The sequence below is a fragment of the Herpailurus yagouaroundi genome, unplaced genomic scaffold (genome assembly GCF_014898765.1).
Source record: "Herpailurus yagouaroundi ecotype Mexico unplaced genomic scaffold, PumYag 184, whole genome shotgun sequence".
Lineage (NCBI taxonomy): Eukaryota > Metazoa > Chordata > Mammalia > Carnivora > Felidae > Herpailurus > Herpailurus yagouaroundi.
The window spans coordinates 36,507,549-36,522,533 of NW_024412415.1; the positions used below are offsets into that span (position 1 = coordinate 36,507,549).

At 37.5% G+C, this 14,985-nt stretch overlaps 1 protein-coding gene across 9 annotated transcripts in view; it reads right to left on the reverse strand.

Annotated features, from left to right (window-relative positions):
• MYO9A (myosin IXA) overlaps window positions 1–14,985 on the reverse strand; it is a 293,601-nt gene that overhangs the window by 259,013 nt on the left and 19,603 nt on the right. Inside the window, exon 1 of one of the 9 annotated variants that reach the window (XM_040493141.1) lies at window positions 2,030–2,082. The exons of the other annotated variants lie outside the window; for them this stretch is intronic. The gene's annotated coding sequence lies outside the window, so the exon portion shown is untranslated. Of the gene's footprint in view, window positions 1–2,029; window positions 2,083–14,985 lie in introns of those variants that run through there. 9 annotated transcript variants of the gene reach the window in all.

Sequence of the window (14,985 nt, forward strand, 5' to 3'; positions counted from 1 at the left end):
AATAATTTGGAGGAAGTGGTGTTCAAGAGCTAATATTCATGTTTCTTCATATTTTAGTACTTAAAACTGAATTTACAAGTAAATATATAACTTACTTAAATATGTAAACATTTATATTTTTAAACTTTTCCAACTATGTGTTTTATAATACTCTTTTTTTTTCAAAAGTCTCTACTCTTTTTACAAACCCATTTCCTCCTCTTCCTGGGCACACAGCTAGACTGCATTTCCCAACCTTCCTTGCAGTTAATTATATGGGACCATGCAACTGAATCCTTGGCCAATGGTAAGTGGGCAGGGGTGATGTCCTTTCAGGCTGAGCCAATAAGAGCCCCTAAATAAAGGGGGTGGGAGGGCCTGCCTTTCCTTGTCTACTAGAAAATGGAAAGGATCCAGGGGAAAGCTCTAAAGTCCTATGGGATACAGAGCCACTAGATGGAAAAACCCTGGTCCCAAATGACCACACAAAGAACACCCACCATCACCCCATCCTCACCCATCTACATTGGACTATGATGGAAAAAGAAGTAAAATTTTATTGTGTAGAATCACTGATATTTGGAGGCTGTTTAGTAATAGCAGTTAGTCTACCCTGACTAACGCATTACTAAAGAAATGTTCTAACTTCCCCCATAAGGAAATTCTTCAATATCCAATCCAACAATAAGTACTATTGGTCTGCCATTAAAATATATCCCGAATCTAACCATTTTTGCCATTCCCATCTATACCACCTAGTTCAAGCCCCTTATCATTCTCTCATCTGAATTAGCGAAAGAGTGTGATATGCCTGTATCCATTGCTCCACTACGGTCTAGTTTACACCTAACAGGGGAGTCAACCCTTCTTAAAGGTAAATCAGATCACGTCACTCTCTTACCAAAATTTTCAATGTCTCTCCATAACACAATTGAATAAAACTGTAACCTCTTACTGTAGCCTAACTTCATCTTTCCCTCACTCTACTCCACCTCTACCCTCACTGGTCTTTTTTTGAATTTAAGCTTATTCCTGCTTTAGGACCTTTACACTTCCTTCCTGCCCCCTCTACCTGGACCTTCTTTCATTCACCGAGGTGTCTGCTCAAATGCCAACTCCTCAGAGAGGATTTTCTTTCCTAACCTATGTAAAATAACACCCTTTCCCTGCTATATTCTCCTTGTCCTGATCTATTTTTAATCATAGAACTTGATACACTACCTAGAATTATATTACTATTTATTTGTTTTTTTGTCTATTGGAAGACTTCCCCACTAAAACGTTTTTGTCTTTTTCTTCATGGGTATCCACAGCTCAAAAATATATTTGTTAAAGAAATAAATCCACATGCGCATTAATTCATGTGTTTTAGAAATCATTTTTACTGCTTAAGGCAGTCATTTTATTAATAGTTTGTTTTCCCTTTTTCCTACCCTCTCATCTATTTTCATCTATATACACCACTTTATTTAACTTCCTGTAAGAGCTGTTCTCAACAATAATTTAACAATATCTGGCCTTAAAAATAGGAGCAAGAAGGAGCACCTAGCTGGCTCAGTTGGTAGAACAGGAGACTCTTGACCTCGGGGCTGTAAGTTCAAGCCCCACGTTGGGTATAGAGATTACTTAAAAAATAAAATATTTAATAAATAAATAAAATTTAAAAATTTAAATGAGTATCAAATTTCTTTCCTAAGGAGTTAATCAATGTTGCTGATAGAGTAAGTGTGCCGAGTAATATATGTAGAAGGTGGCTCTTGGGGCACCTGGGTGGCTCAGTCAGTTGACCATCCTACTTTGGCTCAAGTCATGATCTCACAGTTTGTGAGTTTGAGCCCCACATTGGCCTCATTGCTGTCAGAGCAGAGCCCACTACGGATCCTCTGTCCCCCTCTCTCTGCCCCTCCCCCACTTGCGCTCTTTCAAAAATAAACAAACATTAAAAAAAAAAGAAGATGGCTCTTAAGAGAATACCTAAATGGCCAATAAAGATATGAAAAAGAATTCAACATCTGCAGTGAATTAGATTATTGTTCAAAAAATTCACTACCTGGGGTGCCTGGGTGACTCAGTCGGTTAAGTGTCCAACTCTTGATCTCAGCTCAGGTCTTGCTCTCAGGGTTGTGGGTTCAAGCCCCACTCTGGGTTCTGTGCTGGGTGTGGAGGCTTCTTTAAAAAAAAAAAAAAATTATTCACTACCTATCCTCAAGTCCAGTCAAGTATACCTCCTCATCCCTTGAACTAAGCCACATGACTTAATTTCAAGAGTGAGAGGTCAGGAGACGTGATGATCTTAAAATATGCTTGCCCAGTTAGGTATGCCTTCTTGCATTTGTGCCACAAAATATGCATTATCTAGCCTACTACTCCCAGTAGGAAGATGAGATACACAAGGAAGAGCTATGCCAGGAGACCCACAAAATCATGACCAACAAATAAATATTATTGTACACCACTGGCAATTTTCAAATTGTCTGTTTAGGATTATCAGTTGACTAATATAACATCATTAGTCATCTGAGAAATGAGAATAAAAACCACAATGGGATATTACCAAACCTCTAGCAAAATTGGCTATGTCCACTAAAAGCTACATACAAGAATGTTCACTGCTACTTCATTTAAAAATAGCCAAAGAAATAAAAACAATCAAAATCTTATCAACAATAAAATTAATTAATGGAATACAATACGGCAATAAAAAAGAACTGCTGATACAAACAACAATTAATCTCACAGACAAAAGACTCCATGCAGAGACCAGACTATGACCAAAACATAAATAACTTAAAATCACTCCCTCTATAAGATAGCTCTCCAGTGTTTGTAAATAGTATTTTTTTCTTGGGGCACCTGAGTGGCTCAGTTGGTTAAGCATCTGACTTTGGATCAGGTAACGATGTCCTGGTTCATGAGTTCAAGCCCAACTCAGGTGATAATCTCACACTTTTTTTTTTTTTTAAGTTTATTTTTGAGAGAGAGAGAGCATAAGCAAGGGAGGGGCAGAGAGAGAGGGAGACACAGAATCCAAAGCAGGCTCCAGGCTCTGAGCTGTCAGCGCAGATCCTGATACAGGGCTTAAACCCATAAACCATGAGATCATGACCTGAGCCAAAGTCAGTCACTTAACCAACTGACCTACCCAGGTACCCCCTGATCTCATGGTTCTTGAGTTCAAGCTCTGCATTGAGTTCAAGCCCTGCTACTGTCAGCAGAGTCTGCTTCAGATCCTCTGTCTCCCTTTCTAAACTCTGCCCCTTCCCCACTCTCTCTCAAAAATAAATAAATGTAAAAAAGTAATAAATTTATTTAAATTTTAGTTAACATACCATGCAATATTGATTTCAGGAGCAGAATTCAGTGATTCATCACTTACATACAACACCCAGTGCCCATCAGAACAAGTACCCTCCTTAGTAACCAACACCCATCTAGCCCATCTCCCCCCAATCTCCCTCCATCAACCCATAGTTTGTTCTCTATCATTAAAAGTCTCTTATGATTTGTTTCCCTCTCTTCTCTTCCCCTACCTTCCCATATGCTCATCTGTTTTGTTTCTTAAATTCCACATATAAGTGAAATCATATGGTATTTGTCTTTCTCTGATCGACTTATTTTGCTTAGCATAATATACTCTAGCTAATCCACATCACTGCAAATGGCAAGGTTTCATTCTTTTTCATTGCTGAGTAATATTCCATTGTATATACATATATACCACATCTTCTTTTGTTTTTGATGTTTATTTTTGACAGAGAAAGAGAGGCAGAGTACAAGCAGGGAAGGGGCAGAGAAAGGGAGACACAGAATCTGAAGCAGGCTCCAGGTTCTGAGCTGTCAGCACAGAGCCCGACATGGGGCTCAAACCCACAAGCCATGAGATCATGACCTGAGGCAAAGTCGAATGCTTGACTAAGCCACCCAGGTGCCCCTATACCACATTTTCCTTATCCATTCATCAGCCAGAGGACACTTGGGCTCTCTCCATAGTGTACCCCTTTGAATCTGTATTTTTGTAGCCTTTGGGTAAATACCTAATAGTGCAATTGCTGGATTATAGGGTAGTTCTATTTTTACTTTCAGATTTTTTTCTTAATACACCAATATGGATGATGTAATTATGATGTTTCTGTGCTTTTATCCACTTAACAAAATTCCAAAAGCTTCAAAATGTTTATTAATTCTAATAAAAATCTCTTAAGGCTACAAAAAAAATTTTATATAGTTTTACACAGCAAAGTTTCTGCTCTGAGAAAACCCAACTAGTTGACTCAAAATTACAATATGATGCACAAAGTTTTACAGAAAAAGAATCTTACAATTCTTTACAATTCTTAATGAAAATACAAAAAATTATATTTGTGGGTGCCTGGGTGGCTCAGTTAGTTAAGCATCCAACTTGATTTCGGCTCAAATCATGATCTCACAGTTGGGAGATTGAGTCCCGCACGGGGCTCCATGCTGGGTGTGGAGCCTGCTTAAGATTCTCCCCCTGTCTCTCTCTCTCTCTTTCTCTCAGCCCCTCCCCTACTTGCACTCTCTCTCTCTTTCTGGAAAAAAAAAAATTCTATTTGTAATTAGAAAAAAAAACTATACATGCTTTTTATCCAGCTCATTTATTCATAGATTTTATTTTACTAGCTCAATGATATTTGCCTATAAGATTATCAAATTACCCTTCCACAGTCCTCACAGAAAGAAAACTGTACATCAAACAGCTTTCTCTCTAGGCTCCCAATCTCTAAATAATTAATGTTTTAAGTGAACACACACTTAATGACTCTTACGAGCTCAGGAATGTGCTACATCTCAGCAGCACTTCATTTCTTTAAAAGTCTACAACATTTTCATTCACAGCTTTAGGAAGACTAATGCCTCTTTATTGATAATATATGCTATGCTATATGCTTGATATGCATTACCCCATTTAATAAGAAATGTGTGCTATTATCCTCATTTAAAGATGAAGAAACCAGCTCAGAAATGTTATGTGATGTTCCCAAGATGATACAGATGATCTGGGGTTAGAAACCAGGTCCCGACTATAGATGCTGGAGAGATGTGGAGAAACGGAACTCTCTTGCACTGTTGGTGGGAATGCAAATTGGTGCAGCCACTCTGGAAAACAGTGTGGAGGTTCCTCAAAAAATTAAAAATAGACCTACCCTATAACCCAGCAGTAGCACTGCTAAGAATTTACCCAAGGGATACAGGTGTACTGATGCATAGGGGCACTTGTACCCCAATGTTTATAGCAGCACTCTCAACAATAGCCAAATTATGGAAAGAGACTAAATGTCCATCAACTGATGAATGGATAAAGAAATTGTGGTTTATATACACAATGGAGTACTACATGGCAATGAGAAAGAATGAAATATGGCTCTTTGTAGCAACATGGATGGAACTGGAGAGTGTTATGCTAAGTGAAATAAGCCATACAGAGAAAGACAGACACCATGTGGTTTCACTCTTATGTGGATCCTGAGAAACTTAGCAGAAACCCATGGGGGAGGGGTAGAAAAAAAAAAAAAAAGAGGTGAGAGTGGGAGAGAGCCAAAGCATAAGAGACTCTTAAAAACTGAGAACAAACTGAGGGTTGATGAGGGGTGAGAGGGAGGGGAGGGTGGGTGATGGGTATTGAGGAGGGCACCTTTTGGGATGAGCACTGGCTGTTGTATGGAAACCAATTTGACAATAAATTTCATATATTGAAGAAAAAAAAAAAAGAAACCAGGTCCCAATTTCTTAACCAATATGCTACACTTAGCACAAATAAGAAACATGATGATGACAATAATGGCAACACACTCACTCAGCATTTACTCTGTGCTTAAGTCATTTAATCTTCATAACAATCCTAATCAAATGTATATTACTATCCTCATTTTACGAATCAAGAAACTGAAGCACATGAAGACTGACACTTGTCTCAGGTTACAGGCTAGTTACACAGCAGAGCCAAGATTTGGACCTCAGTGGTCTAGCCCTAGACTTGGTGCTCTTAAACACTATGCTACTTTGCCTTTCATAAACTGCTTCATGTCATAGTTGAAAAGCTACATATCATATTTCCTCTATGAAATCATAAGCTTTTTATGGAGCAGAGATCAATTCTGACCCCACTGCAGCTCAGTATTAGCTTTTCTTTAGCACAGGAACTGGTAATAATAAAGGGAGACTAGGAGGTACGCTGGGGTCCAAAGGAAGGCTTCTTTGCAATAGTGATGTTTGAGTTTAGCCTTGCCACTGAACTCCCAAATTGTGTTGTCAACTGCTTAGTCCATATTTGGTGGTCTCCTCTACCAGTCTATAGGCTTGATGAAGCAGAGTATTTGTCTTTATATCTGCTACACAATGTTTGGTACTCAAAAAATGTTTGTTGAATAAATATGTGAAACTATTATAAAGTATTTTACCTCACAATAGCCACTATCAATAGAATCAATAATATAAAACAGATTCAGAAGCAATTTTACAATTTGTGATAAACCACTTATCAAGCTGTTGAAGTAGGAAAAAAAAGCAGGGAAAGGTAGAGATAGACAATAAAAACATATAAGAGAGTAGCAACATATGTTATATATACCCAGTAGTAAATATGAGAACAAAGCAGAGAGACTTTTTTTTCTTAATTTACACATTCATAAATTTTTATCCCTTCAGTTAAGATAACCTTCTTCTGAGCACTTCTTCCTTTAATTTTCAATAAGAATTAGAGACTTGGGGAGTTGATCCACTTACAAACTCCATAAATGTCCAAATATTTTGAAGGTCTTGTTGACAAGATAGATAAGCTCAATGACTATAAAATACAAAATGCTGCGATTCAGCCTCACTTTCCACATTCTTAAGCTTGAGGAATAAGAATTCAGCATTTATTGGGGCGCCTGGGTGGCGCAGTCGGTTAGGCGTCCAACTTCAGCCAGGTCACGATCTCGCGGTCCGTGAGTTCGAGCCCCGCGTCGGGCTCTGGGCTGATGGCTCAGAGCCTGGAGCCTGTTTCCGATTCTGTGTCTCCCTCTCTCTCTGCCCCTCGCCCGTTCATGCTCTGTCTCTCTCTGTCCCAAAAATAAATAAACGTTGAAAAAAAATTTTTTTTTAAAAAAAGAATTCAGCATTTATTTATAAGGGTGGGCCTAGGGGTATCTTTCAACCCTACTACTCTGTTTATGAAACACACTTCTATAATATGACATCTTTCAGGTACTGAATGACTTTTCAGATAACCATACTCTTAATCACTTGAGTAGTTTTACAGGCATACTTTAAACTCAGATTTGAATCCTCTGTATGAATGATTCTGAGAGACTTTCAGAGTCATGTGAGCAGGAGACCCTTCTAACAGATCATCTCTTCTTGTCCACTTTGGGAGATGTCCCACAGTCTCTTTAGTCTTTGTCCCTACTACATTTTTTATTTGCCCTGTTTTTCTACTCTTCAATAATACTAATGTTCCTTGTATTAACTATTGCTCAATTCCTCCATTCCAGATAATTTAACCAATGTTCTAAAACTCTTCAACAATTAAGCATCCTGAGGACAAAACAATAAATAAATAAATAAATAAATAAATAAATAAATAACAAAAACAAAGAAACAAATGAACGAACTAATTTTGGATAACCATATGGTCTTTTTCTATAGAGAGCCAGAGTATAAATATTTTAGGCTTTGTGGATCACATATTTGTGGAGTTTTTGTTTTGTTTTACTCTTTTAAATGTTTAAAAATGTAAAAACCATATTTAGCTCTCAGACAGAACAAAAACAGGCCACCTGCCGGATCTGGCCTGTGGACAGCAGTTTGTCTATCATTATACTAGAGGACTTACGTATGCTATTTTAGTTATCAGTAGCATGCAGTGAAGCCTCAGGGAGGTGGTAACAAACCTGTATGAAATGAAGAAGCCAACTATGATAACATATGTGAGAAATACTCCGGGCTAAGAGGAATACGTAATGCAAAATGTTTAAATCAGAAACAAACTTGGTATGGTTGCGGAACAGAAAGGAGGTTAGGGTAGTATGGCTGAAACAAAGTATTCCACAAGGAAAATGGTGAGAAAGTTGAGGTTAGAGATAGAAAGGAGTCGGATCGTACCTCACAGTCTGGGATTTCATTCTAATGTACTAGCCTCTGGGTATTGTTTTATTTTATTGTTTATATACAAGGAATAATATAACCTGATTTATGTTTTTAAAAGGTTACTCCAGTTACTTGAAAGAGAATGGATTAGAGGAGGGAGGGAAGAAGGAGTAGAAGCTGGGAGACCAGTTAAGAGACTATTACAGCAGTCTAGGCAAAAGGTAATGGTTGTTGAATAAAATAGTAGCAGCTGGGGATAAAAGAAATGGACAGATTGGGTATGTATTCTGTACTCAATGATGAATTGATTAGATATGGGAACAAAGACAACACTTAGGTTCATCTGACTGAAAGGGACCAGGTAAATAGTGGTTCTATTTACTAAGATAGAAATAGAAACCTGGGGAAAAAACAGGTTTGTTCATGTTCATTTGATGTTGGTGTGTTTGTTGCTGTTAGGGGCTGGGGGCTGTGATATGTCTTTGGCCATGTTAAGTCTAGGACTCTAACAGGATATGCAAGTGAAAATATTATGAAAGCAACTAGATAGACAAGTCTGGAAAACAAACGAGGGAAGGGCTAAAGATAAGGCACATCTGCTAACCATCAGCATATAGATGGCACTTTAGGCAATCAGACTAGATGAACTCACGTACAAACACACAGCAGATAGAGAAGAACTATGACTAAGCCCTATGGGTCATCAGTGGTTAGGGGTCCTGCAGAGAAGAATGAGAGTCAAAAATAGAGCAGCTAATGACTTAAAACACACAGTAATAACAGCAATAGTAGTAATAATAATAATAATAATGGTTAACCCTTAGAATATTTAATATGTGGGGCACCTGGGTGGCTCAGTTGATTAAGTGTCTGACTTCGGCTCAGTTCATGATCTAACGGCTTGTGACTTCTAGCCCGACGTCAGGCTCTGTGCTGACAGTGCACGCAGAGCCTGGAGCCTGCTTCAGGTTCTGTGTCTCCCTCTCTCTCTGTCCCTCCCCTACTTGGGCTCTCTCTCAGAAATGAACGTTAAAAAAAATTTTTTTTAATTAAAAAAAAAAAAAAAACAATACTTGATATGTGCCAAACTATTCATTTTAGTCATTCAATCTTAGAACAATTTTGTGGAGCTAAACAGCACTATTATCACAATTTTCAAATGAAGAAACTGAAGAACAGCAGATAAACAACGTGCTTTAGATGGTATATCGAAGCAGAGGAAAACCACCAGAAAAATGAAGGCTCATGAAGGAAAAGTATTTCAAGCAGCAGCAAATGAAGTTGAATAGAGAAATGACCTACGGATTTGAAACCATGGAAATCATATGTGACCATTCTAGATCTGATTGATGTTTGTGACTAGTTGCATCTGGGCATGTTACCCCAATCTCCTCATGGGGTGAGGTGTGAAAGATAAATAAGTTATTGTTGAGTATTCCATTACCTACCTATAAACAGACAACTCATCTTTCCTATTATAAATCATTCATGGTTAGTAATCTATTTTTATAGGATCATTCTCCAATAATATAAATATTTAAGACGTTATGGAGATAGAGCAAACCATTTGTTCCCAGAAGTTAAAGCTAAGCCACTACTAACCACCCAACAAGAGTGACCTTACATAAATTTGTATTTACCTCTAAAGAGGTACCTATATCAAGATCAACAACTTGCAACATTTACCACAGATAATTAAAAATCAATGATGAATCAATTAGAAAGTATACCTACCTCAACCAACTACCACTGCAATAAGGATCCATGGAACATCAAAAAAGCACAGCCAAGTCATGCATTTGGCTACAGTCATTAGATCTAAGCATACCCCCTGCTCTTCTAAATTTATTCCACAGAGCCAACGTATCACTTTTATTCATATCTCAAGGGAATCTAAATTAAAATATCAATGACAGTCTCATAAAAACTGAAAAAAGAAATTTAGATAAGGAAGAGACAAAGAAATCATTTGATTGAAACAAATACATGAACTATAGCTGGGATTAGCTGTTTAGCAAGAGTCTAGCATGGCATTGATTTTATAGCAAAAGCTCCCTACGGAGCCAGAAAAACAAACAAAACCCAGCACTGATATAATCTTCCTCTATTTTGGTGACCTTTTACAGATGGAATTGAGGTGCTTTCTAACAGAAAGCAACAAACTGGAAATGCCAACAATGACAAGTAATATGTAAATTTGGTACCACAGTCTGCTGAAATTAAAAGGCTCTCCAAAAAGTTAAGAAAAAGGATAGCCAAAAATAAAGTAGCTGTGTGACCTGTACAAATTATTTAACTCACAATATTATTCATTGGCATTTAATCATGGTCTGTGCAGAGGTCCACAATTTTTTTCTGTAAAAGGCCAGACAGTAAGTATGTTAAACTTTGCAGGTCCTATGGTTTCTTTCCCAACTACCCAACTCTGCCCTTGTAGCCCCAAAACAACTGTAAATAAAAACTTACCCTCATATCACCTGCCCTTTACTCATAAAAGCTGAAATCCAAAATTAACTAATGAAAATTTAGATTTGACTAGACATTCCTGTACAATAATAAAAAATTAATCATGTTCCATATAGTTTATGTCATCTTCACTAGAAATGAGAATGAAAGCAAAGCTTAAGGCACATAGCCACACCAATAAACTTGTTAATACTATTAATTAATAGAGGGGTGCCTGGGTTGCTCAGTAAGTTAAGAGGAGCGGCCAACTCCCGATTTCGGCTCAGTTCACAGTCTCACGGTTGGTAGGATAGAGCACCTCATGCTTGGGATTCTCGCTCTCCCTCTCTCTGCCCCTTACCCACGTGTGCATGCACTTTCACTAGCTCTCTAAAAATAAATAAACTTTTTTTTAATTAATAGGATACCACCTTTTCAATCTGTACAAATGAAGAAAACAAACATAACTTTAATTTTTTAACTCAAATTTCAAAGTGTTTTCTAAACCTTTAGCAATACACAGCCATGGCATAAATTAACATTAGACATACATCTTTATCTGCAAATATTTTCATACCTATAAGAAATTTTAAGTTGCTCAACTGTGATTGGACAAAGAAAACCACTATTTTCTGATTTCTGTTTATCAATAATTTTATCCTTACAATGCTTACGGTATTTCCATTGCACCCTCCTCTTTGACTACTTAGCTGATTCCTAGATACCCCCTCAAAAAAAAAAAAAAAAACCCACAAAGAAACCTAGTATAGAGTCTGACACTCTGAGAGACAATAGTGAATCTATAATACAACATTCAACAGCATCCATTATTTCTGAATATGCAAAAAATTGATATGAGATATGCTATTATGACATGAATAAACCAATATACCAATCCATCAAAACTATCCTATACTTGTCTTCTCTTTCTTACACTCTTTTCCACTATGGCTTTCTCTAGACAAGATTTAGCTTCTATTCTGTTCTGATATTTGGATTTACACTACTATTATGGGCTGAATTGTATCCCCCTAAAATGTATATGCTGAAGCCCTAACCCCCAATGTGGCTATATTTGGAGATAGGATGTTTAAAGAGGTAACTAGGGCTAAATGAGATCATCCAATAGGACTGACATCCTTATTAAAAAAAGAAGAGACACCAAAAAAAAAAGGCCATGCAAGGACACGGTGAAAAGGTGGACATCTGCAAGCTTAGGAGACCTCGGGAGAAACCAAACCTGTCAACACCTTGATCTTGGACCTTCAGCCTCCAGAACTGTGAAAAAATAAATTTCTGTTATTTAAGCCACCCAGTCTGTGGGATTTTGTTATGGCAGCCCTAGCAAACTAGTACAACTATACAGCAGTTTTTGATATACAATTACCAATATACCTTAAAACTTGACACTGTATTATAGTGAACTCTATATGATACTTACTCTAGTTTTCTGCCATTGCCTAAGAAATACAATGCCATCCCTCTGTGCCTAGTATATGCATGGCTTTCTTTTTCCATCAGAGCTTGAAATATACACAACTTCCTTTCTCTTCCATCCCTTCAACTGTGATAATTTCTGATTTCTACTCTTACCACAGTCAGGCATCTCCTTTCCAACACACTCAAAAATGTAACCTGACATACTTGTCACTTGCCACTCTGACACATTTTCCCCTCTCTAACCCAGCCCTTTACAATCTGCATCACATACACTTCTCAGCCTTGGCACTACTGACATAAGGCATTCAGAAGCATCGCTGACCAATGAGAGCACTTCTGGTCCATGAACAAAACAGTAACATGGTACTTTCTATTATTTATCTTTTTGCCCACACCAGTAGGCTATTTTCCCTGAGTGTTGCAACTGTTCCTTGAGTTGGGAAAATTCAAATGTTTAACTCTATGTAAGCTTATTAAAGTGAAAACCTCTGCTCTTCAAATATTATCTACAAAGAGAGTAGCTTTATTGATTTCCATCAACAAAACATGTGCTACAAGTTGATTTTTCTACTTACATTGACAGCTCTGTGCTCATTTATCCATAGTTATCCAGTCTCCCTTCTCTGACCAATGTGGTACATTTCTACAAAGAAACAGCATTCCAAAAATACAAGTACGTTCAGATAAGAGCATCCCTTACCAACTTGCTCAAGAATAAAGCCTAAAATTTTGTTCTCATTAGAACAGTAGCACAGCAAACAACTAAGTTAATACTTCAAAATACGCACTCATCAAATATTGCCTTATTGCCTCAAAAGTCAAACATTACGGAAAAATGTATCATTTTTATTCCTTCAAGATCTTGACTTTTATCAACACAATATTGCCAGATCATTTATAGAAAAGTTTAATCTTGGGGAACTGGGTGGTTCAGTTGGTTAAGCTTCCGACTTCAGCTCAGGTCATAATCTCATGGTCCATGAGTTCAAGCCCTGCGTCGGGCTCTGTGCTGACAGCTCAGAGCCTGGAGCCTGCTTCAGATTCTGTGTCACCCTCTCTCTCTGCCCTTCCCCTGCTCCTGCTCCATCTCTCTCTCTCTCTCTCTCAAAAATAATAAACATTAAAAAAAAAAGTTTAATCTTAAAAGTTTTCTTAGGTTTTGATCCTATGAAAAGGGTGCCTTCATTCACTATGTGTCAAAAACCATATTGTGCCAATGACTTAAGTGGGATTCTTTTTTTTTTTATGCTGTGAGATAACAATTGTAAATTAATAACTTATAAGGAATAAGTATTCATGGTAAGTTAACAGTTTTATGTAAAAATAAAAGTTCAAGTTAATCATTATTTTACTGCATGGCAATTAGATATATAGCGAGTCACAAATTATTTACCAGTACATCAGTAAAATCTCAGCTGTTCTGAATTTTTAAAGAAGTCATTCTAGAAATCCAACTTCTCCAACACTGGAATTTCAGCTCTTTAATTAAGCACTAGAAGTTGTTTTCAAATACTCTGGATGAAATTATTTCCACAACATATTTTTTTTTTAATGTTTATTTTTGAGAGAAAGACAAAGCACGAGCACAGGAGGGACAGAGGGAGAGGGAGACACAGAATCTGAAGCAGGCTCCAGGCTCTAAGTTGTCAGCACAGACCCTGATGCAGTATTCAAACCCACAAACCGTGAGATCACGACCTAAGACAAAGTTGGATGCTCAACCGACCAAGCCACACAGACACCCCTCCACAACATATTTCTAACTTTATATCTTTTAAAGCAGAGTATACTGAATATAATTCACACATTTCTTAAGAATCTGGAATCTTGTAGTAAATGTCAATTTTTATATGATAGTGATATTCATAAAAACTACTGACACACATAAGCAAAGTTCTCTGTCCCTATCTCAGTATCAACAGATTGGCTTACTTTTAGTTTATAGAAAAGCTTTTCATCCTTTCAGCCTAACAACCTACAAATGCCCCTCTGTTCTCACTGCTGCTTCTAATCCATGCGGCCTTAGAAACCAAATACTTATTTGAATTGTCTAAAATAAGACTAACCTCTAAATGAAAGCCTAAGGGATTGTCACACAAGTACAGAAATGTTAACCATAGATTTCATGAAATCTCCATTAACCATTTAGAGACTTTTTCCAAAATAATTTTATGGGGGAAATATGGGCTTTATAGTCACACAGGGGTTCAGATCCTACTTTTAGCACTTACTAGTTGTAGAGTCCTACATAAATAATAAGCCACCTTCCCTAAAAGTTTGCATGCAGTTAAAAGAAATCACCATGATCACCTAAGTCACGGTTGCTATGAAGTTAAATGTGATACTAGACATAAAAAAAAACAATGACTCGGGGCACCTGGGTGGCTCAATCGGTTAAGCGTCCGACTTCGGCTCAGGTCATGATCTCACGGCTCGTGAGTTCGAGCCCCCCATCGGGCTCTGTGCTGACAGCTCAGAGCCTGGAGCCTGTTTCAGATTCCGTGTCTCCCTCTCTCTCTCTGACCCTCCCCCGTTCATCCTCTGTCTCTGTCTCAAAAGTAAATAAACTTTAAAAAAAAAAAAATTCACAAAAAAACACAATGACTCTTACAAAGTAGGTGCACAATTAAAAGGTGTACTTTCATCTTTGATTTACAGACGTTAATGTGGCATATTTGCTGAATTTTATCACCTTTTGTACAGCCAACAAAATTTTCCATTTCTTTTTCAACATTTTTAAGTTCTGTGTATCTACATATGGTGTTAGTTTCTCCCAACAAACAGCTTTTGAGTATCTTATGCCTTTCTTGTCCTCTATAACTGAGACTTCTCCTGCATTGCCCAAGCAGCTGAAATCCCTAAGACCGTACTGGGAACATGGAAAAGAACGTACAAACCTAAGTGTTCACACTCTAGATCACAAATAAGCTTTCTAAAGTCAAAGTCTCTGTCTGCTACTTACTAGTAATATAATTTTGAAGCAAGCTAGTCTAGCTCTCTGAGCCTTAATTTCTTCATATTCAAAAAATAATA